This window comes from Melospiza georgiana, chromosome 2 (genome assembly GCF_028018845.1).
Source record: "Melospiza georgiana isolate bMelGeo1 chromosome 2, bMelGeo1.pri, whole genome shotgun sequence".
NCBI lineage: Eukaryota > Metazoa > Chordata > Aves > Passeriformes > Passerellidae > Melospiza > Melospiza georgiana.
Window position 1 is genome coordinate 52258871 of NC_080431.1, and position 26163 is coordinate 52285033.

At 40.1% G+C, this 26163-nt stretch overlaps 1 protein-coding gene across 7 annotated transcripts in view; it reads right to left on the reverse strand.

Moving 5' to 3' along the window:
* Positions 1-26163, reverse strand: part of ENOX1 (ecto-NOX disulfide-thiol exchanger 1) — a 356767-nt gene that overhangs the window by 142323 nt on the left and 188281 nt on the right. Inside the window, exon 4 of one of the 7 annotated variants that reach the window (XM_058045125.1) lies at positions 7811-7921. The exons of the other annotated variants lie outside the window; for them this stretch is intronic. The gene's annotated coding sequence lies outside the window, so the exon portion shown is untranslated. The remainder of the gene's footprint in view (positions 1-7810; positions 7922-26163) is intronic. 7 annotated transcript variants of the gene reach the window in all.

Sequence of the window (26163 nt, forward strand, 5' to 3'; positions counted from 1 at the left end):
TCTTCACAGCCAAGATGTTACACTGTGCTGTTGTATTAGGGAAGGCAGGGATTCACCTCACCTAAATTCTGCCAATGTGGACGTCTATGCTTGAGCTTTCTTGCTGTTGTTATTGCCAATGGGGAGAACCAGATACTTCTGCCAGCCTGTTTCAGACACCTACCTTGCCAGGCAGTGAAGCTCACCTTGGAGGTGCACATCTCACTCCCCTGGCTGGAAGTCTAAGCTGCAGTTTTGGATATGAATATCTGTTTTGTCAGGCACCCACGGGATGAGATGAGCTGGGCTGAGCAAACTGTGCCTTGGGAGCTCAGTTGTCACTCTGCTACCTGCATGCCATATGAATCCCAGCAAGACACTCAGTCCTGAGGGACTTGGCTCCCACTCCTGTCCTTTGCCTGATAACTCTGGCACAGCAAGCTGCAGGAGAACAGAAAGCACGACTCAGTTTGCAACAGCTCATGAGAATGTCCCCAGATATAGATACATACAAATTAGAGACAGAGAGATGGTTGTCTTTCTGATTATTTTTCTGCCCATCCCCAGTGAATATGCCAACATATAACTATTAGTGTTTGACAGCGGGAGCTCCCACTCTAACACATTTCCAACAACTGTGATGCCCTATATCTGCCTTTCCTCTGGAGAGGAAATTCATCCTGGACCTTTTCTTCCTACTTCCAAATGATGAATTCCATCTCCTCAGCCCCATTTCTTTACCAGACACTTAACTTTCTTGCTCCTTGTAAATCCCATTTTAAAGATCAGTATAAATCACACCTCTTGGCTATCACAGTCCCCTGTTTCTGCCCACCAGCCTTGCCAAGGCTGCTCCTGGCTTTCTTTATCATTCTTGCCATATTTGGGGACAGCATCTGCTTTTGAACCAGAAGTGAGGACAGCTACAGGGAGTTTCCCTCTGTCCTTTCTGATTTACGAGGTAGTTTGCCATAGATAAATGAGGGAAATGATGAATATTTTCCACCTCCCACAGGACAAAGCAGAGCTTCCAGGGTCTTTGTGCTACTGCATACCCATTAGCTTTCCTCAGAGGCTGAATTAAGTTGCTAAGCAGAGCCAGGAATTTTGCCTGTTTTCTAAACAGTTGTTTATGGGATCACTAGCAAGTTACATAAATTTAGGATTATCACATACTCTGTGGGCACTGAGGGAGAAGCAATTCCACAGTTAACATGAGGTCAGATCAGGAAAACAGCAGCTACTATGTGTGCTTCAACTATGATCAGGCAACAAAAATTATGTCAATGTTTCTGCCTTGTAACTAGCTGTCAGGGGGCCAGGATGGAAAGGGCTAGAGCTGCATATCAGGGTGAACCTAATGATGCTAAAAGCCCTTTTTTTCTCCAGGTGGTCCTTTACCTAGTCAACAACCTTCCATTCCCCTTTCCCTGAAACATCATCTTGTATGAGCATTTCTTTTCTTCAATTTCAGTTACAATTCTTCAGGGCAGGAAATCATGTGGTTTTTCCCTCAGGCAAGGTTAAAAACTACTGGAAAGGTGGCATTCCTTGTGCTTTAATTGGACTGATGCTGGCTTCAGCCAGGTGCCTTCCAGGCAGGGATATCAGTAAGGCAGCACTGCTCTAAGACACAGGGACAGGGCCACCCCCTTGGCAGGCTTCTGCATAGCCTCTTGTGCAGCCAGGCTTTCATCTCGTTTGAGGCTTTTAAGGTGCCACTTTGTTGTAAAACTAGGAATAATGATCTAGGAATAATGATGAACATAGCATCCTTCTCTCTCCTCATGCACCCCTTCCACCTCTTTCATGTAGTTAGTAATCCTGTCATCCACCATTTTTCAAAGTGTTGTACATTTGTTTGTCTTTATTTGAATTATAAGCTCTTCAGAGCAGAGAATTTGCCTTTATCTGTGTTGGTAAAGTACAATGTCAATTTACTGCACTATACAAATATTTTCTAATAAAAAGGGCAATAACAAGAATAATATATTTACCATAATACAGTATTTCTATCCTTCAAGATACAATCAGAAACAACCCAAAGTCAGCAACAAGACCAAAAGATTTGCGGACCCTTTAACCATGAAGCTGAAGCCATGAAGCCACTTTGTGAAACCTTGGTAAATTAGTTACTTATATTCATAAATAGCAGTAAAGGTCCTTGCAAATTGACCCTCTGGAAAATATAAAGCAGAACATAACCAGTGTAAACCAGCAGAGCACTGCTCCACATGTGTATTATAAGGGTCACAAATGGCCTCCCAGTTACTTTTTAAACAAATGCAATGTTAATACTTTCACTGCAACATTATGAATAAAGCATTTGGCCTGTAGCTAAGAATATGGTATCTCATGGCTTTTGACTTGTTGGTTTATATCCTCATCCAGAAAATTTATGTACCATGTTCTCTTGGAGTCAATCTTGACTCACCCCTTGAATGTGCAGAGGACACGGCCCATGTAGAGGGCTCGGGGTGCAGCAGTTTCCATCAGCTTCCCCAGTGCAGCTGGATGGCCACCACTGACTGCCCTCCCTACAGCAGCACAGAGCTCTTCTGGCACACAGGAGGAGAACAGAGTGCCAGGGTCAGTGTCCAGGCCTCTTTGGCACCATCTCTGCCCGTGCTGTTAATGGTTTCTTTGTTCTTTAAAGCTCTGAGGTATCAAATTAATCAAAATAAGGGCGATGATGCAAGAGATTAAACTGATAGGAGTATGAACTGCCCATGTTTATCCAGGTGATACTACAGGAAGTGCAAAGCAGATACATGTAGAGGACAAAGCCCTGTCCTTGGAATTTATGGTCCGAAAGGAAAATGCTTTGTGAGACCACTATATTTCCGTCTAAAATATATGGTTTAATTTAGGAGTGCCTAAGTGACCCCAGCAGCTTCTGATATATAAGTGGTCAGGTCAAATGACCTCTATGTACTTTCTTGCCTGAAGCTCAGAGCAACAGCAAGTGGAGCACTTTGAATGGATCCCATTTGTTATTCTTTTAATTGCCTACTAATATTTCTTTTGGTGGGAAAGACTTAATAGAGCCCTTCTGCCTCCAAATGTCTTCCAACTTATCCAAACTGCAATTCAGCCAAAACAAATACAGGTCTTCAGCTCTCTAGAAATGAAAAAGAAACTTGACAGGGGTCCAGGAGATTCCTGTTCCGCATATAGCTCTGTAACACACCTTTTGGCAAGCAATTTAAACCATCTATACCTTGATCCCCCACCCATGAAATGGTCTGATTATACTTTCTTTATCCCAGACTTTATTAATCTTGCCTAGCCAGGCTGTTCTCTGATAATGGGGTATGTCCAGCATCACAGGACCATGACCCGGGCCTGCAGAAAACACAGGATTGCATCAGGTTGAGGAATATTCTTTCCCCATAAAATTCAATTCTAAAGCAGAGCGGAATAAACAAAACAAACAAAACAAACTCAATTATCACATTTTCCTATGGAATTACTGTTTATCTGAACGTTGAAAAAATAGCAAGTTTCTTTTAAAAGCACTTGCAATGAAATTCACACTCTGTCAGGTGTAAATTACAGCCTGTATCTCATCTTGTTCTATCTACAGCTCCTTTCATAGTCATGCATAGCACCAGTGTACAAAAATATTTCCTGCATGTGATCAAGCAAGTGTGGGCATGTAAGATACAGGCAAAATATGAGACTTTAAAAAAAATGTTTACTGGTATCTTAAAAGAAAACTAAAAGTTTGTAATCATGCTATTTCTCAATCAGATAAGGTGAACTACAATTGTCCTTGAGAACACAATTCAAGTAAATCTAAGAAATATTTTCTTCAAGAAGTTGCAGAGAACTGAGGTAGCTAAAAATAAATGACAGAAAGAAATAACAATCCCAGGAACACGATTATGTTGTGCAATCACAAATACAGTAGATCACTTAAATTAAGGCTGGATCATAATAGAGTTGCTCAGTGGAATAGCGTGGAAAACAGGCTTTTAATCTTTTTTTCCCCCAGTGTTTTATGCAAGATCTGATTGCATATGCTCTACAACATCTAATAGATTACTTCAGACAAATATCTTCTCACCATAGTAAACTATGCAGAAGCCTGGTTTTTCTGGTTCTAGACTCATCTCTGAAATAGTGAACTCCTCCCTGAGTCCCATGGATTGGAGATACTGCAAAGGGCATCACTGCCACACAATGAAGCATCACTGAGTTTGGGAGGAGTCACCAGATGGAGTTGTAGTACACTTACACTGTCATGTTATTTCAGGGTCCAAACAAGATTTTTGTATTTCAGGTATTTCAGGATACAAACAAGATTTCAGCCTGGGTAGAAATTCAATGTTGTTAATCTTCTTTAGGACAACTGTGGCTAGGGGCAAGGAAGTGGTGTATTTAGTTTAATTACACGTCCAGAAATGCCTGAGCTAGGAAATTCTCTCTTTAAAGAGGGCAATTTCCTTTCATTTAGGAATAGTTAAGCGTCCTAATTGTTAAGCTATCTACACAAATACTATACCTCAGGTTTACTACTGATTAGGTTTCCAAATGCTTATCAGTTGGTAAAGACTGGGTATCTGTCACAGTGCAGAAAGAAAAGCAATAATTTTCTGAATGATAAAAATTTTTGGGGCACTAAAATTAAAAATCTGCTCGTTCAAATAGGGCCTGAGCAAAACAGTTTTGTGTGACTTCTCAGTGAATGAAAAGAAATGTCATACCTGCTATGAATGGCTACAGAACTTCTGAAGATTCTGCAGACAGGCCACCCGACTTTCCTGTCATGTCTGGCACAGGTTTTTGCATTTTACAGGATAAGACAATCAGCTTTGACCCTTAGCTTCCTCATAATCAACATTTCTGCTAGTAAATTCAGTTTAATTGGAATTTATTCATGTTTCTAAGGGGAGTTTAATGATGGAAAGATTCATACTTCATCTCATCTCAGTGGTACTAAGATTAACGTATGCAGATCCATCACTGAGAATGGCCTGGCCTCTGTTAGCATTAATTGGAGCATATTAAGAGACTTAGCAGAAAAAAAAAATCCAAATATGAAATGTCAAGAGACAGATCCATCTAGTTTCATATCCTGTAGTTATAATATACCTTAATTACTGTTAATTAGGAGATATTGTTCCTGGTGGAAGATCATCTGACATAGTTTCTGTTGGTGATTAAACACAGAATGGAATTCAATACATTTGTTGAATGTGGGATCTGTTTATTGTGACTGTACAATTCTATCTAGAGTATCATTCCTACTACAAAGCAAAACAAAAGAAAGTCGCAGGTCAAAAACAGTTCCCTTGACTCATGATGCTTTAATATTCCCTGCTGCCTTCTTAAATTTTCTGCTGCTGGCCCCTTAGGACTCCAGCACATGTTGCAGCTCCCACTAAGGAGGGATATGAGGCTTCTCACTGGGCTTCAACTGAGCTACATCAGAGCCTAAATGAACAGCAGATATAGGAAAAGGCTGAGGGAAGACAAGTGCTACAGGAATTGACCTCTGGGGAAGAACAGTCAAGTTGGACAGAAAATCAATGAAGGCTTCAGTATCATTTGTGAAAGAGTAATCTTTGATTTATTGGAGGAGTGCTATTATGTGGAATCCTTTCCTCATACAGAGTAAAATACAAAAATTAGAAACTCAAGCTGAAGGCATGAGCTCAGCTTCTGCTGGTATCAATACAGTTTGCTCACACTCATTGATCTATGGCTATATATGACCCTGAAATACGTTTTGCTGGGCTGCCTGAGATCTTTGCTCATGCCCAGAATAGAAATGACAGGATTGGTTTTATCACTGAAAAGTAAGCAGTGCATATCTTCTGCCTGCAAAGTAACCAAATTAACATTTGTGAAGTAATCTTTTCTCAGTTACCAAAAAAAAACAAAAAAAGGAAAAAAAACCCCAACCCACCAGCATAATTGGCTAGACTACTTGTACTAGGAAAAGTCTTGGTTTTCACAAACTCTGTGCACACTGGTTTCCTAAATACTTGTTTACTCTGAACTGCAACAATTGTGATAAATCATTTGCTATTTACTCTTCAGTGCTGCTATATGCTTTGGGCAAAGATTTTTTCTGTTCATTATTTATTTATTTCTAATAGCAAAATCACAATTTTAACACATTTTTCCATTCCCAGTGATAGATTTTATCTTTGATATGTGATCCAGTTATTTAACTACCTCTCCCTACATCTCCCATGAATTGTTTACACAGCAACTTGGCAGCATAATTTGCATATCACAGGAAAGATCCCATTACATGTTCCCAGAGGTGCGGTTTCGTGAGCTTTATCACTTTCTTGCACCTAGGCACATCTCAGAAGCTGAGTGTCTGGTTAATCCAGAAAGGCATTTCTTGGCCGCCAATAGTAATTAAACATTAATAGTGCAGTTATAACATTTCCAGCCACTCAGAACCTATCCTCCCATTGTCTTAGACAAATATAACACCCAAAAAGATATTTGTCTTTTTATACAAATTTTTCTGCCACAGGAAAATCACAGACCTTTGTCTTTAATGCATTCTGTCCAGCTGTTGCAGACTTGACCTAAAATAATTAAACAAGGAACAAATGCACAAAGGAAAAAAGTTGGAAAAAAAGGAAAATATGCTTAGAAGCAGAGGAACTGAACATACCATGGAAGAGCCAGAGAGGATGTGGAGCTGGACATGGTATTTGCTCTCCAGACTCTTATTTGATGACTGAATGGGACAATGGCCCTAACTGCAGGCTTCATGGTGATGAAATGCCCATGTTTGGGTGTATTCCAGATTATTCTTCACCATTGTATGAAACATTAAAAAATGACAGCAGCATGACTTTCACTGAGAGGAGCACTCACTCCAAGAGCACTCTAGAGACATCAAAGCATACAATCACTAGGGATCAGGGCACAGGAATTAAAGGGAAGGCAGAACCACGAGTCAAACACCAACAAATTTACTTACATAAAGCACTGCTGCCTCCAGATCTTTTCCCAATAAGCAGACAAACAGTACTGTGCCTTTGAACAGAGTTTTCCAATGCACTTTTGGGGGAAACAAACATTGCAGGTACCAAATTTTGTTAACTTTGATTTTTCCCTCTGCAAATCCACCTTGCAGTAAAAGACTACTCACATGAGGTTTCAGAAATGCAAACTCTCTGTGAATTTGGATTCTGAGCTCTAGAGTAGAGTTATTAATAAAAATAAGGCACTTTTTAGGAAGTGCCTCACACAAACCTAGTAACACCCCTCCAGCTCCATTCAGTGCAATAGCCAACCCAGCATCCTTCTCCCTTCCAATACAAAAACCCCACAAACTCCTCAACACCAAAGAAGGCTTGAAGAGAGAGAAAGGGTTGATTCACTGACAAAGCTAATGGGCTATTGAGTCAGTAGCCTTTGAGTCACAAAGTCAACCTCAGCAAACATTGATTGAAACTGGTCATATCTCACAACCCAAGATTGCATTATATAGTGCAATAGCCAGCAGTCACAGTGACAGAGCAACAGGGAGATGAAGCACAGCTGTCTTCTCAAGTCCAAGTATAGCCTGGTGGGCAGGAAGGAAAATCAGAGCTGTTCCTGCCTGTTTAAAAGAGAGCATTTAGTTTTTGAGCCTGTCAGCATGATTCTTTTTGAATGCATTATGTTCACTGACATGCCACCCTGACATTTTGTTTAGTAGTACAAAAAAACCCGAAACCTACAAGAGGTAAGGTTATAAAATCAAATATGATGTTTTCTGCATGTTAAAAGAAGCATTGCTTCCACAGAGACCTGGTAGCTCAAACAGCTGCAGCGCAGTGCCAGTACATGAAAACCAAAAAATGGAACTGACCTGGGTTTCACGGTTCAAGCGTGCTGTGGCAGGGATCCCGGCACGACTTCCAAATTCAAAGCTTGAATAAACACAGTTGTAGTTTCTTGAAGTGGATGCTTTTAATGAAGTCTGAAAAGGGTGAGAGAAAGGGCATATATTCCTGGAATTTATGTCTCTTAGGTAGAAATTCTGCCTGGAGAAGCCCAGCTCGTGACTGTTTGCTACTAAGACTGTTCAGGAGAGAGGGAGCGTCTTTGAGTTCACATACTTAATGCTCAGTGGTGTGTCTGCGGAGTGGCAGGAAATAAACAACAGTGAGGAGGGGTTAACCAGAGACCTGCTGGCTAAAATCTATATGCCTGGAAACAGAAGGGAGAGGGCTGCAAGGTCAGATACAGTTCAATTGTTTCTAATAGGGGGATCTGCCACAGAGCTACCAGGCACAGACACAGACACCTATCAAAGGCTGTACCCATTTTCCATCTCCCCCTAAAGCCAAAATAGCAGTTGTGCATGATGTCACGACAGTTTTTCCAAACTGATCTAGAACGTCCTAATTCCCAAATATAGCATCACTAGGAAGCTATACAGTAAATAGAAGAAGAGGACAGAGAGATCAAATAAGCCACCTATGCATGGTCCTCCATCACATCCGAAACTCCTAAATCACACCCTGAGATGTGTTCTCTAACTTATTTCCTAAGACAGCTGTGTGCCTTATGAAATAATGTCCCCATTCTGCCATAACTGCATCAAGGGAACATCCACACAGATGGTCAGATGCAAGGAAAAGTGTCTCTGAGCCTGACAGGAGATGGTAGAGGGAAAGTCCCTTTCCTTGGAGCCTATCTACCAAAATTTCACCACTGCACCAAGTCACAACTGACTCAGCAGGCAGAGCACTTCCTCTGTGAAGCCACCAGCCATGTGTGCAGACAGAGGTATGGAGCACAGCATGCCCCATGTCAGAGAGTCCAGATGTGAGGATGGCCCGAGAGCAAGAGGGACAGCAGCTGCCCACTATGTGTGAAATGTGCAGAGGAAGAATGAGCTAAGCTATGCTTCCAAAGAGCTCCTTCTGCTGCAAGATGCAAAGGATGCAGCAGACATGCTCCAGAAGATCTGTCACAAGCACCAACATTGGCAGAAATCAGATACGGTTGCAGACATTTCTCTTTGGCTTTTTGCCAGCAGCTTTTCTTAGAGAAGGAAACCTATCTTAGAGAAAGACCGGGGATACTGCCTCCCCTTCCCCCCAGAAAAACCCAAATTCAAACCCAACTCGATTAACTGAATTGGTGGACAATGGTATTGAGGAAACACTCAGTAGCAATGGAGAAATATACTGTAAAGCATAAAGCAGTACTGTGATTGCATGCATTTTTTTGCATACAGAGTATTTATAGATGCTAACCCGGGCAATTTCATATCTCTAGATATTTACTCTGTGCTTGTCAAATGAAATGGCATTTTTCATCCCATTTTGACTGGAAGAGAAAATTTGTTTGGATTATAAATTGTTTAGAATTACTTGTTAATGCTGTCGGCTTTTCTGTATCTGTTTGTAGGAGGGACAGGAGGGAGAAAACAAATAATACATTACACATAAAAACACAGTGGAGAAAAATAGAAAGCAAGCTCTGTTTTCAACACATTTAAACTGTTCAAATGAGAAGAATCAGTTGCTGTGGAAGCAGATCTGCAGCTGAATAAAACCTTTCACCTGTCCAACATATGAAATATTTATTATCTGAGGGTGACTAGAGATTAAATAAGCCAGACATACAATGCAGAAAGCAGACCCTGGCTCATCATCTGGCTCATCACCTCCCTGATTTTCACAGGTCCTGTGGCAGCTAGATTAGATTTTGCCATAAATAAAGGGAAGTGGGCTCAATTACAGTATTGGGTGTCAGGAGAAATAAAACTAGAGGAAAGCAACTTCTCAACTTTAATTTAACCAGGTTGGTGAAGCAAAATGACAATCCTCTGCTGTGTTTAGTAAGGCTGGAAAATGTTATCATTTCCAATTAGAGAGAAGAGCCCACTCTCTCTTTAGATAATTACTTTTCCAATAAATTATTCTTGGCCACTTGTTTTCCCATAAAAAATGGCTAGTCTTTTTGTCTTGTAGAAGTTTTTGGGTTGTTTCCCCATCTTTTTTATTTCCTTACTTTGTGTGGGTTTGACTTAATTTATTATGGGGCTGAAACTTGGCAGAAATCCAGACACAACAATATGAAAAATGCTCATACTAAAATTCAGTGATGGGATTCCTTGTTCATTTTATCTCAGAGCCTCCCTGATAATTCAGTCCCGCAAAATTGAGCACAATTGATGTAAAAGTGGGTATGTAATCCAGGCAATTTTATTTTCCATAAAAATACTTTAGACATTTCTTTTGCTATAGACACAACCCTGACTATGAACAAAAGCCAAAGCCATTATTTAAGAAAGTGATAATTTTGCATAGCTGCTTTCAGCGGTGAATCACACTTGGAAATAACATTTTTGCCCTTTATCACATTCATTTCCTAGAAAATCTGGATTTCCAAGGCCTTTGGCATCCTTACTATAGCTAAACAGCTTTAATGTCTGCATTCTAAGATGCTGAAATTGTCTAATTAAGCTAAGGGTTAAAAATAAAGCAAAATTCCATTGTTATTAAATCATAAATGATACTATGATAAAGTATATTTGTGCTAAGTCTGATGTCTATGTATGAAGTGACTGAAAAGTTTTAGTGAGTTAACACAAAACACCAAAATATGATCACTTCTTTCCATTTATGCCTACTGCATTTGGCAATTGCATGAAGACTTTAGCAGTAAATACTGGATCAGTCAACATGATTTCAAGTCAGATTTACAGGCTCTTGGGTGCTGCATAGGACTGATCCTGCCCCAACAATTAAGATGGAAGAGAGGTAAGATGGGGAGGGGAGAAAGAGCAGCAGGAGAAAAGATGCCACACAGTATCCGAGCCACTGAACAAACTGTGCCATCACAAAACCAATGCACACACTGCAGAAACATGGGGATTCCTGGCTTCACAGAGGCAGATGATATTTATCTCTAGCCTCTTCCACAACACAATAGACCTTAAAATATTAATCAGTCCTCTCTTCCAGTTATGCTCTTCTGGCATGAGTCCTGTGCTTTAACAGAGTGCACCTCTGATGGTGGAGGGCAGGAGCCCTTTCCATATGTAGCACATAATACTCAGTTATACACTCTGGCTTTTCCTAGTTTCAGCCTCCATTTTCATTGCTTCTGTGCAAATAACTTCCTTCACATCTGTTACAGTCCCTTTGCCCTCTCACAGAGTGCTGCGCTTATGCTTTCCCAAGTTTGCCAGAAAGAGATTGCTAGGCTCCAAGTGCCCCAAAAAGCACAGAACGTGCCTTCTTTCCTGCCTTACCATCTGCCTTGAATACCCTCCCTTCTTTCCCACCGTGGTACATCAAGTACCTTCCCTTTCTTTGCGAAAACTGAGAATCCATCTGTTCAGCAAGTTGCTCCATCTGCAACAACGGCAAGTCCAGTGATGTGCTGCCAATATTCCAACAAAGGGCTCCTCTAAAGCCGTTCCCCTGAGTCAGTAACACAGCCCACGTACCCACGGTGGGGATGCTCGCAGACAGGGGGCGTGTGGAACTGGCAGGCTTTTTTCATTTGGTTTTCCCATTTCCACAAAATGTTTTCCCATATCCAAGGAAAGAGGCAGCACCATTTGGCAAATACATTTCTGTGCCTCCTACCAGAGCCGTTAATATTTGGGTCCTGGGAATTAAAAAATAACAAACAAAAGAGCCCACTTTGTTGAAACAGTTGCAGTGTGTGCACCTGGACAAAAGTCAAGGGATGACAGTGGTAGGGAGGGGTCTAAATCCCTTTAAGGGACTGCTCAGGACCATATCTGTGTCAAGCCCATTAGTGAAAGGGCCCCGGTTACAAAAAAGGAAATCATGCCAAGTTTTCCTTTTAGCGTGAGCTCGTGAAGGCTTGAGCTCTGCAAACATGACTGGTCAGTTTGAGGACAAGGGTGAGGGAAGAGGGATGAACAGTGAAGGCAGACAGCTCTTCAGAAAGGAACTGTACACCACTTTTGCCATTCATTCTTCTGTATCAGGGGTGAATACATATCATACAGTTTGTAAATACATACATATGCATGTGTGTATAAACACACGTGAATTAGACAGTTGCTTTTACAAACTTTGGCTGCTGTTTTTGTTTCAAAAGCTGTTCTATCTCAGGCATTTTAAAAGTCCAGGCTTGATAGTTTTCCATATGTGGTTATACAGAAGTTGATACAGGCAGGACAGGATGCTCTGACTGCATGTACTTTGGATTGACCACTTTTCCTGTTGCTGTTTATTAGCTGCACAGTCTTAGATTTATGACAAGTTTCAGAGACATATAAATGTCCAGCTGTTAAATTAAATTGAAAAAATTGAACTCCCAAATTTTTCAAAGGTAAGAGTATAATATATTATTTGCCTTCTTTTTTTTTTTTAATCAGGAGTTTTTTTAGGATGGTCTTTATAAAAAATAGGAGAACACTTTGCAGAGAAATAGAACAACTCTGTTCTGATGGAACACATGATCACACCACTTCAAATCTCTTACCTTGATTGCTTTTTAAATAAGGAAAATTAAACCAAACAAAAAAAAATGCCAAAACCCAAACCAATCAATCAAAACACAACAAAACAACCAAAAATTGGACTCAACAACTCAGTGTCGAGTTCAACAGATGACTTTTGTTGGGTTTGAAGAATAAAGAATGCAAAATTAGCAGGAGTGGTTGCCAACATATAGCTTAGTTTGATAGCATTAAAATATAATGCATGGGCAAATTATAACACTACATAATCTCTATTTATATGCCAGGAAACAATTTTAGAAGTATGTTCTGCTTTTGTCTACTTTGGCTGCAACATAAATGGCAAAGTGTCAAGCCTTTTACCTAGAAATGTAAGCAATGCCAGTATGTCTGTCCTGTAATAAGTTCTTCCAGAAAGAAATCCTGATCCTTATCTAGCAGAGCACATCAGCACATTTTGGAGATCACCCATCTGTAGCAAAACACTCTGGAACAAATTTATGTTTAAAGCATTTGCTGAACAGGCAGAGATGAGGAAGGAGCCCAGCCAGACAGTGGAGCTGTGACCTGTTTCAGGCTCCCCAAGATGTGCTGCCATGCTCAGAGCTGCCCTGCACAGCACCCCACTGGCTTCAGCATCACCATGGGTCCTCCACACAAGAGGTCTGAAGATCACACCATATAAAAATAACAAAAGCCAAGCACAGCTGAACTTTCCTTTCAGAGAAAGGAAAGTTCTCCACAGAGAACTTTCCTTTCAAGCCAGGAAAGACAAAAACTTCCTAAGCAGAGGTGTGGTCCGAGAGGGATGGAAGACTGCTGGCCCAGGGCACAGACATGCAGAGCCCCAGAAATCCCAACCAGCTAAACTGGTAAGACATGGGTGGAACATAAATATCATTCTCTCCTTTTTTCAGACAACATGAATAAAATGAGGTGCAGAGAAAAACCCCAAAAGTTAAAATCTGCTAAAAATCTTCTAAGGCAAAGCTACGACAAGAATTTGAAATTAATCCAGATCTGCTCAATTATACTCTGATTCTCCAACTATCAGATCAGCAACCCTCCTGGCTTTGAAAGAAGTATTCAAATCATAAGTAAAGCGATTTATATTTCCATCATGTTATCCAGGCAAGGAAGTAAAAATGTTTTGCAAAGAATTGTCCAAGTCACAACTGAGAGAAGCTGAACCAGTTAAAGTGGGGCAGAGAGTTTGACACTCATAGGAGCATTTTTCTCTTCCAAACAGGTGTGTGCTAATTGCCTTCTCATTTTTCTCTATTTTCTTCAAATCTCTCATAATCCCAGTAATGTGTCCAGATCACTTTCACTTAGATTTGATCTTGGCAAAGCATCTTATCAGTCTGCTCCCTAATCCATGCTCCCACAGCAACTGCACGGAAAGTCAGTTCATTTTCCCAGAGCGAGTTCTTTATAATCTATACAACTCTCATCTGTTTTCATAATGTGAAAAGGAAAACGACATCTCATACAAAAATCTCACTTTTCCTTTTGGAAAAATAAAGTTCCTTCTCTTATTAGTATATTACTGAACAGGAACACAAAGCCACCAGCCCTAACTTGAAACAAGAGGGCTTATGTTAGGCCATAAGGGGTCCAGTCAGTTTGTGAGTGGGATGGTTAATAATACACCATGACTTTGAAACATTCTGTATTTTCAAGTTTGTAAAGTGATACCCATCATACAAGCCAAGCTGGGAACTACATGAGAGAAACTAGCTGGGCTGTGTTTCCTCTAGCATTCATACTTAATTCTCCTCTTCTACCTGTTTGCTACCACCTTTTGGCCTAGTGCACTCTGTGTCCCTCCTGTGGACCCTTCTCTCCATGGATGCCACAGCCCTCTACAGGAATAAAACTTGATGATCTAGCCATGAGATTCTACTGGGCTACCACTGTATCATCGTCCTTTGTAAATGCTGCTTGCAAAGAGGAGGGAAGATGACATTGAGATGCATGAATGGAACAATCTTGTACTAAAATTCTGTGGTGATCGTGTTAGTCTGATCCTTTAAGCTGACCACAAACTTCCAAACTGAAAATGCAAGTGGTGCTGATAGGAGCAAGCCAGTGACACAAGAAATACTCCAGCGTGAGCTCTGACAACAAAAGGATGTCAAACTTCTCTCTTGCCTTCCTCCCTCTGAGAAAAGATCAGTTTCTCAAAGGACAGACTTCTTTCCAAAATCACACATTAGCCATTAGCTCTGAAGCTGGACAACGCTGTATGCCACTAAAGCATTGGCTGCAGCAGTTTCAGCTCCACAGCCCTTGAACATCCCAACATTCCAATGCATTACCTTTTAGTCAAACCTATATAAACTGTCTCCTAACAAACATGGGCATGTGTGTGCACACATGCATGTACTAACAGACCAACCAACCAACCATCAAGCCAACACTGTGAATTCATACTTAGCCTCCAACTTGCCCAGTATCCTATTTTAAATTATCTCTCCTCAAATATTTTCTTCACATTCTCTCAAACTTTTTTACTGCTTCATCTCTGTGTACAGCTGCTTCTTCATGAGGCAATTTTGTTGCTCAGTTAACTATCACATTAATCAGGTGAATGTGTCTCCCTAGTATATCTAACAATTGCTCATTAAATCAGGTCTCCAGTACTGCTGAAAAATAATTAAAAACCTGTTTCCAATAAACAAGCTATAAAGGCATTAAGGACAAAATAGTGTGTAGGAAATGTATTAGAAACACAGGGAAAGAAAATTCTGACCAGGCACAGGCTAGGCAGATTTAGCTGAATACTGCTGTAATTGCTCATAGTGTCAGGCTAATAGTAAAAAGAAAGTTATAAATATTCACTTCAAATTAACAATGAATGTACTGTGGCTGAATACAAGCTCCTTTTATGTTTGCTTCCTACAAAGAGTCATGCAAATTCAAAGCTTGTATGCTCGCTCCACTGTTTGTTTCCAGAATAGGGGGTATAATTGATATGGGATTTACACAGCTTGACAAAGCAAGGGAGGCCAGGCTCCCCAAATCTTTCGGATCCAGCACACAAAGTTAATTAAACAAACTGTAAAGGAGCTGCACCAGTTCCCTGCAACTTCTTCATCTAGCACCGTGCACAAGGATACCTAATTACAGTTTGTCAGCAACTGAGGTGATGAGAGAAACCTGCCATCAGGCAACTCAAACAAATATAAACTAGAGGTAATAATACTTCCATTGAAAGAACAACAGACTAAATTTGTCAGGTAAGTGGTTCGCTTTGCTTTAATTGCTACACAAGTGAAATGACACAGTAAGATCTCAGTGACCAGATAAAATATGTCATTTTCTCCCCACCCAGTGAACCATGCAATGCTTTACAGATGAGTCACAATTCCCTGCCTGCATTAAAGAAGAACAATTGGAAAATATTTAAAATTTAGTTTTTAAATTGAGCCATTTTAAATCAGCTTCAAGTCAATCACACCCTCTCTAAGTCAGTCACTGATGGCAGAGGCAACTTAGCAAAAATGAGCATTTATACTTTGCAATTCTTCTATGAGTGTTTAGTTAGGATTGTGGTGGTTAATCTACTGTTCCACTTAATTAAATACTGTTAAAATTGTACTTTAAGCCTCGTCTCATATCTTGCTAGCACAATTACAATCTAGAAGTCTCCATTTTACATCAATCACTAATTTGCTCTCCGGCACTGCAATTTCTTGTTACAAAGCACTCATCTCTATCAAGTCAAGGTGTGCTGAGTGCTCCTAACACCACAGCAGCCACTTGCCATGGTGAAACTGTGGCCCCAGAATAAGAATCAGTAGCTGTCTTCCTCCTGAAAGGCAGCGCTGTACCCCAGAAGGAATTCCATGGCATGTGACAGAAGTCATATAAATATACTACACGCATACAGTTTTGGAAGGGTACTCCTGAACCACGGATGTGCTAAGCAGGTCTGTGCTGAGAACACACTGCCAGCTGAACAACAAGCAGTAGGATGAATTTAACTTTATAACAAAAGCAAAGACCAGATAATAGACAGATGATTATCAAATCCACAGAATTAGTAGATTTTTAAAAAGCAGATAAAACCTCACACTCACTGCAGCTGAACTTCCCCCATCCTCTAGAAAGCAGATGCATCTTGTAAAATAGCAGCAAGAGAAGGGAAAGGAGGACATCCTGACAAGCAAACCAAGGATAGAAGTGAGATATTTATCTTGGTTTATATCTGAGCTCTCTTCACACATTTCTGCAAGGTTTAGCTCTGCTTTGCAAGCTTACACGACACTTGCTCGACAGTAATTTCCCAGCCTCACTGTGCATTAAATTAGATGGTGTTTTCCTAGCTATTGTTTGTTTCCACTTCATGTGTAAAGATTCTCTCTGCTTGCCTCTTCGGGAGGCATACACATCTATATAAGCACTACTTAAACTCGCACAGAACATATGCTTGTGTGTAACCAAAAGCTTGCACAAGTGCATCTCTTCTGAAATTTTCTGCTCATTAATATGGGGCCAAAAAAAGCCTTTCAAAGGGAATCTAAATCCACTGCTTTTGGAAATCAGTTATGTCTTAATGAATAAGTGTCAATCGTCATCTATCCTAATGGCAATATTTTGAGAATATTGTAATTCTCTGCAATGGTTTCTTGGAGATTAAAGCATATAGATACTTAGGGTATTAGATATTTCTAAGCAAAAAAAATTAATTGTGCCTATTTTTTGCTCAACAGGTAGGTAATGGAAAAACTATTGAAAATGAAATACAATTTAAAGCAGTCTTTGCCCGGGAGTAACCTGTGTGTGTAAAACATCAATGCTTTTGTCATGAAAATGCTTCAGGAAACCTTCATGGAAGAAGACAAATTGTTTTGTTCTCTCAAAAATTACAATCTTGGCTGCTTACCATTAAACTATACAATACATTCTGGTTTGTGAAGCCAAAGTTTTATTCCTCAAAAGTTTTATTCAGTAGCCAAGAAAGCCAATGTTCAGAAAGTAAGAGTGAAACTTAACTGATTTGGTCACAACTCTTTCATTGTCTTCTATAAGCCTACAATGATCTGTATATTGTACTGATAAACAGCCCTTGCTGACTAAGTAAATAAAACTGATGAAATCCATCTGGTCTTTACTGTACATGTTTCTTGCAAGAACATCCGTTTTCACAGGATTTCTTTCCTTTTTCCCAGGAAGGCAGAACTGTGCAAGATCTGTCCCAAATGAAAAGGAATAAACTGCTAGTTGTAAAGCCAGATGTTTCAACAATAACCATAAGATGATGTGGTAGGCAGAAAAACCCTATATATGATATTTGCAGTAAACTACTCTGATTCTGTGCTAGTTTCTACTCTGTTTTTCAGAGAAGGACAGAAACATTCATTGAGATATAACCAGCTTTAGAAAAAAATGTAAACTTCCTTTGCAGTTTAGAGTTTTGTACCCTCATTCACTTCCCAGGTTGTTTCATACCTAGAAGCAGTGCTACTGTAGTGTCTGGCATGATGGCAACCCAGTTGGATCTAACAAATCAGGGACGTTTCATCTTTTTCTTATTATCCTTCATGAGACAGGTATGTCCTGTTTCCAGACTTTTATTACAGAACAGATATATTGAAGTCCATTGAACTGGTTTTGGTTGGAATAGAGTTAATTTCTATTTTTCTTCACAGTAGCAGGTATGGGGCTGTGCTGTGAATTTGTGAGAAAACAGTGTTGATAACACAGGGATGTGTTTGTTATAGCTGAGCAAGGCTGACACTGAATCAGGGCCTTTTCTGCCTCTCACCCCAACAGAGAGTGACTGGGATTGTGCAAGGAGCAGGGAGGGGACACAGCTGGGACAGCTGACCCCAGCTGACCAAAGGGATATCCCATAATACACGGTGTCATGATCAGCATATAAAGCTGGGGGAAGGAGAAGGAAGCAGGGAATGTTAAGAGTGATGTCTTCCCAAGTCACCATTACATGTGATGGAGCCCTGCTTGGGGATGGCTGAGCACCAGCCTGCCCATGGGAAGTGGTGAATGGATTCCCTGTTCAGGTTTGCTTGTGTGCTCAGCTTTTGCTTTACCCATTAAACTGCCATTATCCCAGTGCAGGATTTTCTCACTTTAACCCATCTTATCCTCTCCCTCATCCCACAGGGAGAAGGAGTGAGGGGATGTGTGGGGCCTACCTGCCAGATGAATTAAAACACAGCACCCATATAAGATCTAGCTTTCATATATACATATTCCATAAACATAACCTATCTCTTGCTGTAACGTACTATGAAATATATTGTGTGCCGAATAAGAGATCATTCTTCCATGCTATAAGAAATTCTGACATATGAAGTTTGTTTTACAACCCTAAATCAAGCCAAATTTATTGACCAGAGCTTCAGCTCATAGTACATTTCATGTTGCAGCTTTTTAAAAAGTTTATAAATTCTCTACTTAAAAATGGGAAAAATAAATTTCAAGGAGAAATGTGTAACTTCTTAATTTGCAAAGGCACACTTGGGTTATTTCATTGAAAAATTGCTTAAAACATAAGTGCATTTCAAACAGAACCTAATTCTCAGTTTTTGACAAGAGTTTTTAAAGGTCTTGACTTTAATAACTTCACAAGGGAAATCTTTTGGGGCAAAAGTATTGCAAAAGCACACTGTGCAAAAGACATGAATCCTGTAAGATGTAGATTATTAGAAACAGCAAGAAGAAATGATTACATTTATATGGAAAAGCAGACCTATGAGTGGTAATAATTACATTTATTAGACTTGATCTTATTTTCAGTATGAAAGCGGGCATGTTTTAATATTCCAAACAACTACAGAATACTTTCATTTGTTTTGTTCATTAAAAAGAAAAGAGAAGAAAACACTGCAAATAAATCTCATTCATGGATACAGATATCTCAGCTCATAAAATCAGTGAGCTCTCAGCACATGTTTTCTACTGGGTATTATAAACCAAATGTATAAAATGCATGGTTCCAGAGAGAAGTATATGGTTTTGCAGTTCACTGAATCATTTCTTTAGCAACCTTTCCATTTCTCATCCGTGTAAGTAAATGAGAGCAAACCAGTAGGTTCTGAAAACAGACAGAATATTTCTCCTTTATTTAAGAGTTAGATGAGAACACCAAACTACATAAAAATAACAGAATTCATAGAAACATAGAACAACATAGGCTGAGGGGTATCTTTGGCAGTCACTTGGTACAATTCCCTGTTCTAGGTGTGACCAACTCAGATCTGGCTGCTCAAGACTGTCAGGTTTGAATATCTCAGGTTTTTTGGTTGGGTTTTTCTCCCCCTAATATCCAAGTGGGATTTCCCACATTGCAATTGGTGTCCATTCTCTCTCCTATCACATTCCCCTTGCAAGAAACATCTGGTAGGGGGTTTCCTTAGACCCCCCATTAGTCAGCTGAGGACAACATTTAGATCCTGAAGATAACATTTATGTCTTTCCTCAAAACTCTTTTTGTCAAAAACCTTTTGTGGCAAAGCTATTGCAAATTCATGCTGTGCCAAAGACATAGCTCCAGGAATGCGCAGCAGATAACAGTTGAGGATAACAAACAACACCCAACAGACTCCGTTGTCTCAGTGCCATCGTGCGTATCACATGCTCCATCACCACCCAAGAAATCTCTGAAGTGTTTGTTACAAAGACAGAACACACACGTGATGTCCAAGCAGTGGCCAAACCAGCTGACAGATTGTCATCTACTTCAAAGGGCTTTTGATCAAGTCCTTCTTTTACATGTGTACTTGAACAAGCAGTAAGAAAGGCAGCAGGAGGGGAAATATTAGGTATATCACGGAGGTGTTTAGTGCAGGTTTCTCTACTTTCAGTTTAAAGATTTTTTCATAATTGGAATTTAAGCATTTCAGTCCTTATGGTATCAGACATTATACACTGATGTCTTCAGAAATAAGTATCTAAATGTCCTGGTACATAATTTGGTTTAAGATGAAATGGTACATTACATCTATCTGTTCTACAGCAGGAGTGGAAATCCTTAGATTTAATTTGTTCTCACCTGGTTACTTCAGCCAGTGACCAAAGTACAGTGTGTACAAATAGCTGGTAAGTGGGAGAGAGTACATTGTCACATTGCTGGCAAAGCACTGATCATTGAATTCTTATTAAAGTTCTAATGTTTAGATACATCTTAACTTTCAGCTTTCTGCAGTGGAATTCATCTATATCTCTGTGTACCTTTATTCTCTGACATTTCATGATTTCCCTTGAGACTCTAAGGAAAAAGAAGCTGTTTATACGCACATCAGATCCAGAAATTGATTCACTTACCAAACAGAAACATGAACTAATAGGATGGTGAGATTGTGAATCACATATTCTGGGACTTTAAGGCAAGCTGATAGTCATAAAATGAAGTTCCCTGGAGACACTGAAACCCAGCAGAGCATATTAGAGTATATTTTCTGAATAATTTGTTATTTTTTTGTCCAATGAAATACATATTTTGAGTCAAAGTTAGAATAATACAATTATTTCTGTCATCATCACATACTGATTTGACTGCATTTTAGAAAGTCAGCTACCAAATAGAGAACTTGCAAGTATTCCTTCAAAAACAACACAAAGCCTCCCACCACTAAGCCAACTCAAATCCTCCCTGTTCCCATTCCTCTCAAGCAAGAAGTGAATTCACTAGCTATTAGATATGAAGTGGCTGCAAGTCATTAGTATTTCACTTTTTCAAGGATCTTATTTTTTCCCTTGTGTTTTTGAGGGCAGTCAGCCAGCTGTATGTGACAGACATCTGCAAGAAATGTGAACCCATACAAAATTTCAGCTTTCAGACAACTCAAGCTAAATTACAAACTTGAAGTTTCAATATAAGCTTTCAATATAAGCAGCAAAGACTCAGCACAAATAAAGGCAATACTCTGTCCTAGAGAGCATATTATACACAACTAAAACAAGCTACTGTTCTTGAAAGAGGAAGTTCTAATCTGCTGATTTCTCTACTTCTTCTACTAATTATTCCTTGAGTTTGTTGCCCATTCTGCAATACTGTGATGGAGTGAAATTTTGACTAGTAATAGCATTTGAAAATCTCCTGAAAAAACAATCTTTTATTTTGATACATTTAGATACAATAAAGAATAAAAAGTGGATTTATTGAATTTTAGGAAACAGAGGGTCTGGCAGTTCAGACATGGAGATAACGACAGAAAAGGTGCTTTGTAGTCTATAGTACTCTCTCTGGACCATGTGGATGAGAAGATCTCATAAATAGCCAGATCAAAAGGGAGATAACACCTTGAAAGTAGGATAGAAAAGTCTTCATTTGATTTCTCAGGAGGAGAGCTTCCAGTGAAAGAGGATGTTTACAGAAGGTTGAGAGATGTGATTATAGTACTGGCATCTTTAGTTGGCTTGAAATGACAGACATATTCTTAGCCCTTTAAAAGCTCTTAAGACTTTTCTTAGTTAAGGCCCCATGAGCCTGAAATTATTTTGAAATGAGTGGCAAAGTTGACCCAGGAACTTGGGGTGTAGCAGACTCTCTGTTCTTTGTGTAGACAGAAATTAAAAGCTGACACACCAGGAGCATACCAAGGCACGTCACGGAAGGGATTACACTCAGGAAGATTGCTTAGCAGAGACAGAACACAAACCAGAAACATGGCACTGGATGGTGCAAGACAAACTAAGCAAGAAGAAAAAAAAAATTGTGAGTTAAAACTGCAGAGATAAAGCAGATGCTTCACAAACAAATGAGGTTACTGATGCTGGAGGTACGGAGGGAGGTTCTCATGTCTTGTGGGAGTTTGGCTGAAAGATGGAGTGGGAGGAGGAGAAACCCCAAGTGAGGTGTGAGAATGACGAGAGGAGAAGGACACAAGCACAAAAGCAAAGGGGGAAGAAAAGGTCAATAAGACTGAAGTAAAATTAAAGTGAGGTGCTCCTGAATACTCTTATAGTTATTATATAAATTACACACTTTATCCGCCACTTAGCTGTTTAAAAAAGAATTGTATTATTGATATCAATATAAAACTGTCAAGGTGCTCCACACAAACACAAGTTTGGGTAATGTACGTGCCCTGCAACATTTACCATCAATCTGAACTCGGTAAAACTCAACCATTCTGTCATAAATAACTGCCCAAAACCTCTGCCAGATCGGCACTATTTCCAAATTTCAGCTATATTTACACACCCACAGTTAGCAGCTGACAAGTCATATATGAGGGAAATTGCCTCCCTCTAAAAAAGAGCTGCTGTCAGAGCTGCTCTGTTCCACATGGAAATAATTCAAAGGAGTTGTCATGAAAGAGCAGCTATACCCAGAATAGTTACCACAACAGACATTTTTACTCAACACCTATTGCAGTCTTTTTGCACCACTTTTGTTCAACTGCTGAGTTAAGTACCGAGCATAAGTTTCCTTTTTTTTTATTTTTTTAAAAACTCCTCATAACTGCATGAAGCTACCAGAAAGAAAAGAAAAAATAAAGTAAAAAAAAGATTGAAAGGTCAAAGCAGTGTTCTTAAGGTAAAATTTCAAACACAAGCAGGTAGACATTGCCCAGAGATGGGCCCTATGTACTTTATTAGTTGATAAGCACTGTCAGTGCTTGGTAAGGTAGGGATGAGATAAGCGTCTCACCCTATGTCTTGGCACCGCATATCTGGTGGTCAAGAGGAGGAAACTCTACATTTCAGAAGCCTCCACCTTCACACCTAATTCTGACAACAGCTGCAGTGCCTCCTCTGGGAGGACTCTCTGTATTTTCGTTTTCTCAATCTCTTTTTCCTTTTGCTCTGAATGAGGAAAGGTGAGGAGGCATCATTGGAGATGAATGGGGAGGGCAGGCCGGCTTTTATGAGCTGGAGTGACAATATGATGCTGGATGGTGACAAGGCCGCAAGTTCCAGGAAATATGAGCTCAGAGACTCATATCCCAAAGAAAGGAGGATGCAGAGGGAGAGGGATTTTCTAGGGAGAAAAGAGCACTCACTAATCATAGAATGCTTGGGTTGGAGGTTACCTTGAAGAACATCTAGTTACAACCCTGCTGCCATGGGCAGTGACACCTTTCCCTAGACCAGGTTGCTCAAAGCCCCATCCAACCTGGCCTTGAACACTGCTAGGGACAGGGCATCCACAGCTCCTCTGGGTAACCTGTGCCAGTGCCTGCTACAGCCTCCTGCACCTTCCCCTGAGCCCCACTGTCTCTGCAGAGCTCCTCACTCCTTTTCCCCAGCTGTTCTTAGAGAGTTGATGGGGCAAGTTAACTTTCTCCATGCACAGCTGACCTCTTATCAGTCTAGGACATCTCCAGCAGCTCAGCTACTATCTCAAAGCCCTTTCCCTTATTTCTGCATCCTAACTTCACCCTGTTACTGCAGAGCCTGAGGCTCTGCCTACAGAGGCAGAAAACCTTGCACTGGTCCCTCATAGAGTTGAAAATCTGAATGGCACATGAGTCCCTCTTGTGACATGTGTCACCTCTTCAACCGGGTAAAGAGACACAATAAGGCAACATGCCCTCACATCCAGTTTTCAAGCCCTTGCAGTTACACGCCACTGGGCATGGGGGATACTAAAATATAGTTGTACCACCCAAAATGGAACTTAACGCTTTCATTTTTTCAGTGTACATCCTAAATGGAAATTTCCATAAATTTGCTTTGAAAGTAATTTAAGCCACTGTTTCATTCCCTAATCTAAGAGAAGGAAATACCACAAATGTCACAGTAATTTCAGTTACTTACAAAAACATTCATAGAGATTTTAGTATCACTGCCTATATGTGAGCAGTATTGCCCTAAGTAAGTGAATCCATAAAGAACAGGTTTTATTGTAAGGTAATATTAACCTTGGTGAAATAATCAGTACTCTTGAAATCTCTGGTTTGGTTGACATAGATACTTGTTCCAGATAAACCTAAGATAAAAAAGATGATATGTAGCATTGAAAAAACTTGTGAATTTAGGATAGCTAGTGAATTTTGGATCCACTGAAAATATTACAATGAAATGAAATATAATACTTCCTTGTGTGCCAAATATTCTGTCTGGTTTTGTTTGGTTCACATAACAACCCGAAATTCAGGTATCCATTCTTTTCAAAGCAGCAACTCACTATTTCAGATAGCAAGCATAAATAACTGATTTTATGCCTATATATATACATACACATACCAGCCTTTGGACTGTGTTGTGCCACAAGTTATCACAGCTGTAAAACTGGCTGGATAAACTTGAAAAGAAAATATGGACAGAAATCCTTTGCTGAACAGCATGCCCAGTAATGATCTCAGCTCTTAACAGGATGACAGAATTCCCAGGTTCTTCAAAATTCCCACCCCGCTGTATCAAAGTGGGTTTCTTTTTCCCTCTTACAATTTTTAAGCCTTGGGTCCATCACTCAATGGGTTTGAGGGCTCGCAGTCCATCATCTTGTTATACAGACAGTCAGGATGGGAGAAAAGATGGGAGACAAAACTTAGTTAATTTATCCTGGGCTGGCAGCCCTCTTTCTGCCAAGCATCCAGTGCCTGCCTTGGCTCACTCTCACAGGTTTCCTAAGCCGTGATAGAATGATATGGACATAATCCCTGGCATTTTGTCACTGCTGTCCAAAATGTTCTCAGCAGCAACAGTGAGCATTGTCCAACATAATCAGACATTGAGTAATGTGAAGCTAAAATAAGACAGAGGGACCAAACAATAATAGCCAAGGCTCCCCTCCACAAATGGATCCAGTCCACGAACCAAAACAGATGTACAAAATGCTCCCACAACCAGCACCATGCATTAAATCCACACCCCCCCCTACCCAAGGGCTCTGCTGTGTGTTTGGCAGCCTCTCCCCAAATGTTTAGCTCCCTTGTTCATTTTCTCCTTCAAATGACTGATAATAATGAGAAACAAATGTACCCACAATTTGGGGGACAGAAGAAGCTTCCAGAGGAAGAGCATATATTTTTTTTTTAAGATCTATTTGATGCTCTAAAATATGCATTTCTCTGGCTGTCTTGCTCTAATCACACTTTACTCTTAGCCAAGAAGTAAGTCAAGTAATACTCTTCATGGGCTGCAATTAAAAGAGCAAACCAGAAAGCATTGCTAGTACCTGGATAAACAGCAAGGGGTTTTATTAATTAAAATAATTAATTATTTAGATGTGCATGCCAGTAGTGGTCCATCTGATTCTGAAACAGAGCCTGGACACATATTCCAGGAATGTTCAAGATGGGATGCACTTGGTACTTTTACAGAAGGGTGATGAGTGCAAGTGCTTTATATGTCAATATGGAAGGCTACACCTAAGTCTTTGTCAAGCTTTGAACACAGATAGGTTCCATAGCAAGAAAGTTTGATTCAGGGTTTTTGGAGGGTAATAGATAAATGCTGTGCATTAACCTACAAGACACAAACCACTGAAAATCATAGCGCAGTTTTATCCAAGATAGTTCTCCTCATTGTAAAGTCAATATAATGACAAAACCTGAGGTAAAGCCTGAAATACACTTGTTTGCACATGGAAAATAGGAATGAACTATAGACCCAAGCTCATACCTGCCCACTAGCAGATGAGGTGTGAGATGAGATGAGCCCTGAGACAGGAGATGTTCGCATCACTCAGGCCACTGCTTCATCTTCTCTAGCATCATTTCCCTGGATTTTTTTTCAGAGACCAAGCACAGGCATGAAGCTACTGACTTAGTCCTATCAAGGCTGACCATTCTTTAAAGAGCAGCATAGAAAAGAAAATAATACAAGAAGTCAACAAGCAT